The sequence below is a fragment of the Acomys russatus genome, chromosome 24, assembly GCF_903995435.1.
Source record: "Acomys russatus chromosome 24, mAcoRus1.1, whole genome shotgun sequence".
NCBI lineage: Eukaryota > Metazoa > Chordata > Mammalia > Rodentia > Muridae > Acomys > Acomys russatus.
The window spans coordinates 25,009,790-25,015,927 of NC_067160.1; the positions used below are offsets into that span (position 1 = coordinate 25,009,790).

Below are 6,138 nucleotides of genomic sequence, written 5' to 3' on the forward strand. Positions count from 1 at the left end.
GGCCATCACCTTATCTTCTGGATCTTACATTCTCTCCACTCCTTCTTCTGCAATACCTCCTGAGCCTTAAAGGGGTGATATAAATGCCCTGTTTATAGCTGAGCACTCAGCTTCCCCCTTTTCTCAGCACCTTGAGCAGCCAAGAGTCTCTGCACTGACTGCCATTTATTGTAAAGAAAGATTAAGATTAAGGCTGAGGGCAGGACTTGTCTTTGAGTATAAACCTAGATGTTTGGAGGGCAGTTTGACATTACATCAATTTAGAAAAGCAACAGTAATTCATTCTCTCGGAGGGCCTATGATCCCCCTCAGCTATGGAGTTTTGACTGGGTTTACTGTATTAGACTTGGAATCCATCCTGTGAAGTGGGCAGGGTTCTTGAATTCTATTATAGATTGTGGTTAGTTGACACCATAACAGTCATGATACTACTGAAACAGTAAGCCATCTTGCCTAGGGCATTGTCACTATAGTTCATAAGTTTCACAGTTGGGAAGAACTGCTGAAACATTTTTTCTTTCAGTAGCTGACATAGTACTTTTCAACACTATTAGAGATAGCCAGAGAATATCACAGGAAAAGAACCCAACAGTTACCATCTTCTCAAACAATGTTTACTTACCACATACCACAAGGTACCATGTACCATGTTATAATAGATAAGGGTTCAAGTCTCAAGAAGCATGCAGTCAAGATGAAGTGACAAAACAAATCAATGAAATAAATATATGTACAAGAAAACAATTATCTCTGTAGACCAAGGGAAAATGACCTAATGGAAAAGTATAATTATTATGATTATTAAGGCTTAATATATTTTTATAAGTAGTTAAAGACTTTTAGCAACTAGTCAAAGTAGGTATGATTGTTAATATCAATTTGGCTAGGCTATGACGCTCAAATATTTAAGCTATCTGCCCATTCTTAGTTGAATTCTGAACTGTATATGCGTGAAACATGATTCTAAGGGTCCTAATAAAAAGCAATAGCTGGAAGATTGAAATTTCAGAAGCCACCTCCTTCCCAAGAAATAGCAATTAGATTCCAAATTAAAGTGACTACTGAATGGCAGAGATTTCTGCTAATGCTCAGGAATGGGCATGATCTACGAAAAAAGATCAGACCTAAGGACTACTGACTGTGCTCTTGAACTAAAAACAAAACTGAAATATACTTGCCCTAAAAAGACAGCAACCTGAGAGTCTTTAGCAATTCCTCTGCCTGGTGAAGCCAAACTTTACAAGGTTAAAAGGAATGCAATGAATTTAGAGTTTCTAAAACTTCTCAGTCATAATTCCTGTTACTCAATCAGAAATCACTGGGCATGAAAGAGGGAAGATATAAGTAACATTAAGCAGAAAAGGTTAATAGAAGCAAAGTCAAATAAACATCTCATTGTTGGAATTAATGGACTTAAGTAACCAAGGGTATACCAATAAATATATGAAAAAAGTAGAGAGTGTGTGTTGGGATCTGGGGAGAAACCATGAATCTAAAGAACCAAATGGAAGTTGAACTGAAAGATACATTATTTGGATTTTAAACAATGACTGAATGAGTTTAGCAAAGAATAAACATTATGAAAGAAATAGCTTGAATATGTCAATGAAAATGACTTGAACTGATAAGAAAACAAAGTGTTTTGGGCTGGAGAGATGGCTCAGAGGTTAAGAGCACTGACTGCTCTTCCAAAGGTTCTGAGTTCAATTCCCAGCAACCACATGATGGCTCACAACCATCTAGAATGTGATCTGATGCCCTCTTCTGGCCTGCAAGTGTACATGCAGGCAGAGTACTGTATACGTAATAATAAATAAATAAACAAATCTTTAAAAAAAAAGAAAGAAAGAAAGAAAGAAAGAAAGAAACCGAAGTGTTTCAATGGCTTCAGGACAGTATTGAGTGAGAAGATATATACAATAGAGTGTTAGAGAGAGGGAAGACATTTAAAAATACCAGTGAAATCTTGGTTAAGAACCATTTTTAATTTGATAGAAAACATCAACCCCACATCTAAGAAGCTTAATAAACACCAGAAATTAAACAAATAAACAGTGTCTAGACTTGCTACCAAACACTGAAGAGGAAGCCTAAGGAGAAAGCTCCTATAACCATCAAAGGAAAGAACATCAAACAAAAGTATAAAAATTCTTTTTCTTTCCTTTCTTAAATTTGAGAAACAAGTTATTTGATGTTTAGAACAAGAACAACAAAGGGAGCATATCATTGATATGTTTAAAAGATACAAAAACTAACGCATACAACAATAGCTCAAAGGATAAGAGAGTTAAACAGAAAACTTAAGATATGTGAGATGATATGATACTAATTCAAGATGCACTGGGATAATTTAGGGATGTATCTTTCCATCTGTACAGAAGCCAGGGAAAGCAGAATACGAGGAAATGTAACTAAGTAGCCAAGGGGCACAATGTAATGGAATAACATAAAAGAAGAATGAAAGGGTGGAAGAAACAAAGAACAGAGAGGCCAAATAGGTAAAAAGTAGCAAGATACTAGTTATTTTTAACTATATCAGTAATTACATTAAATGTTTGTGGACTACACCCTCCAATTAAGACACAGAGATTACAGACTTGATTTTTTTTAAAGGCAAAGCCCAGCATATTGTATATATAAAAATATAGTTTAAGGATAAAGATATAGATGGATTAAAAATAAAAGAATGGTCCTATTCTGTAGTCTGTCATTTTAGGTACTTAAAAGTTATTACTCCATCCAAACAAAAAGATAAATAAAAATCTCTATGAATTGAAAAAGTAACAAATTTGAGGTTCATCAGAAGAAAGATCATCCCCCACCCTTGTCATTCCAAACGTACCAATTGTAGAAACAGAGAGGAAGATACAGGAAATTATAATTTACCACAACTTAAAGTCAGTTCTGTGGGATTCAGTATAGAGAAACCTGTATTGTAGTGGGGGTTTCCAAGTGGATAAACTTGAAAGATAAAAACTGGTGAATTCTACAATAGAGGGAACCTCACACATGTCTTATCTCCAGAAGGTCCATGGAGATCAGAGAACAATCTCCATATTCTTCTGGAGTGCTAAGGACTCATTTTAAAATGGAAAGGCACTCTCTCCCTCTTGGCATGCGCAACCTGCTGGGTTAGAGCCTAACCGGCAAGGGAGTAAATGGGCATACCCAACTTCAGTCCTCTCCAGCCTTCCACGGAGAAGCAGGGGAATAATAAAGTCTACCCTCTCTATGAGTCATCCTGAATCACTGACGGGACTGAATAAATGGAAAAACAGATGTGTCTGTAAATTTCACAGTATGGAGGTACAGGCTCACTAAAAATTCTCATCACAGGACCATAGGACAAATTTCCTCCCCACCCCATGTCACGAAAACCCACTTACTGCAGCTTCTCTTACCCACTGCATCATGTTTACCTCTTAACAAAAAGTCTCAAGGCATACTGGAGGGCAAAACCCATTCAGAAAACCAAGGAATACGTTAGAACTAGAACTGCATATGGAATTAACAGAGCCCAAATTTAAAACAACTGCAATTAATATTCCAAGATCTATCATAGACAAAGACAACATGTAAGGATAGATGAATAAAGTAAAAAGAGATGGAAACTCCTCTCCCCCCCCAAAAAAGAATAAAAATTGAGACCCTGTCTTGAAAAAAAAAAAAAGAATAAAAATAAATGCTAGTTTTTCCAATAAACACAACATCAGAAAAGAAGAACGTCTTTGATAGTCTTACCAATGTGGCTGAAGGAAGCATCTCTGCTATTAACAATAACACAAGAATTTACAAAACTTTTTTTAAAAATAGTAAAAAATGTGGAATAAGATATTCAAGAATTATTTAACGAAAGGTCCAGTTTATATGTCCTGGGATTCCAGGAAAAGAGGAGGCAGAGAAGAAGCAAACAGAAGCAACATTTGAAGCGATGATGATTAAAATTTTCACAAATTAACATCAGATGTGAAACTATAGAACTGGGGCGGGGGGCACAAAGACCAAGTAGAACACGTCAGAAAAGCAAAACCAAAGGCTACATTTAGGGACATGGTCTTCCAGTCACAGAGGATCGAGGACAAAACAAATTCAGAAAAAAGCTAGAGGGGAAAACACTTTCCATCTATGGAAGAATAAATATATGAATGTTATTTAAATTGTGAGAAACTGCACAAAAAAGACAAGTATCTGAAGTGTTGAGAAAGAAGGTCACCAACTTAGAATTGTGTGTGTGTGTGTGTGTGTGTGTGTGTGTGTGTGTAAGTTAGTTATTGAAAGTGAGGAAGAACCAGCTATAGAAGCACACACATGTGACTTCAGCACTTGGGATGCTGAGGCAGAAGGACTTGTAGCCTGGAGTGAGCCAGAGGCTTACAGTGAGGATGCAGCCAGCCAGCGCTCCATACAGAGAATTACTCTCAAACCTCTACCCACCCCACTCATCTCCATGACCACCATTAAATAGAAAAGGAAAAATGAGAAAGGAATTACTTGTTCAAAAAAAGAATTCTGGACACTGGTTGGAGGTAGGCCTGCCTCGAAAGGAGTATTAAAAACAAGTTGCTCAGAGAGAACAGTACTATAGATCATAAGCTTAATGCTTTGGGAAACAAAAACTGTCAGAGAAGAAATAATACAAGTGTAATGTAGACTTTCATTCTTTTTATTTTAAGACTTATTCGTAAGAGGTTTTACTTATGTGTGTTTGAGTGTGTTTCTATGAGTGTGCATCACACTCATGAGGGTATCTGCAAAGAGCAGAAGAGGGCACAAGATCTCCTGGAGCTGAAGCTACAGGACATGGGCTAAATGATGCGTGTGGTGGCAATCAAGCTGAGCTCCCCCAAAGAGTAGCAATCACTCTTAGCTGCTGATTACTCTAATTGTATCTAAGGGGGGAAAAAACCACACTTTAGAGCAATGGTAACAACATATGCAATAATAGGAATTCGTGGATATGTGAAGTTAATGACAGTGGTCATATGACGGACAAGAGAGATGTCTGGACTCTTCTAATAGTTGAGGTGGATTTTCACTGACTGCAATGTACATTGGGAACTCTGGGTCAAATAATAAAAGTAGTTTTGAAACCTAAAATTAATTTTCTAAGAAAAGATAAAAGTAGAATCATAAAATGCTCAATAAAAATTGCAATAGGAAGAAAAAATAAAAGCAAGCAATAAATTAAAAAATAATGACCATGTAGATATTAATCCAAACATACCATTAATCATATAAAGTTTTTAAAATATTAGACATTTATAGTATTTTAATATTTATGAGTATATGGATATTCTTATTAATGCATTATTAATTATTAATGGTAGAGTATATTATTTTAAATTAATTGTATATTATTTATGTTAAATAAAGTAATTTAATAAATAAATAATATTAGTAGTAAAATATTATCAGCGTGGATAATAAAACAAGATTCAACTACTCATAATGTATAATAAACCTATCTTTGTTTGGTTGGGTTTTTTTGGTTTTTCGAGATAGGGTTTTTCTGCCTGTCCTGGACTTACTCTGTAGACCAGGCTGGCCTCAAAGTCATATAGATCCACCTGCCTCTGCCTCCCAAGTGCTGGGTTTAAAGGCGTGTGCCACTACCCAGCTAATAAACCTATCTTAAATGTAAAGGTATATATAGATTAAGAGTAAAGGAATGGAGAAAGACATTATAATAAAACTAAAGAAAGCAAGTGTTTACACACAGGATATGGGCAAAGAGACACCTTGTTAGTGGTGATGTTCTTATTTATTATATCAGTCAGGGTCAGAGCAGATTGCAGTCCTTTGTTCATCCTAGCTTGACGCCTGGCTTGGTGGCCAAAGCTGTTTTATGCCTAGGACACATACAAATCTAATCAAATCCAGGCAGCACAGCATGAGAGGAGGAAGACAGACAGACACCTGCCTTCTGCCATGCCACCCACAGACCTGTCCTCTGGTGCACAGCATTGACAGGCCAGGCTGTTAGACACTTGCTTGCCACCACACCGTGACTCAACGATATCACCTAGGGGCCCTCCAGCTGAGAGGAAGCCACTACAATGTGTGAGTATGTGGTAGTCAGACGAGAGAGAAAGCAAAGAGGAACAGCTTGAGCATTCTGAAGAGAGATGAAACTGGAGA

The 6,138-nt window shown here is 36.7% G+C and overlaps 1 non-coding gene across 1 annotated transcript; it reads left to right on the forward strand.

Annotated features, from left to right (window-relative positions):
• Nucleotides 1-5,711: 5,711 nt before the first annotated feature.
• On the forward strand, nt 5,712-5,862 carry LOC127207826 (small nucleolar RNA SNORA48). The gene has a single exon (XR_007833024.1). It is a non-coding gene; the product is annotated as a small nucleolar RNA SNORA48 (small nucleolar RNA).
• The last annotated feature ends 276 nt before the right edge of the window (nt 5,863-6,138 follow it).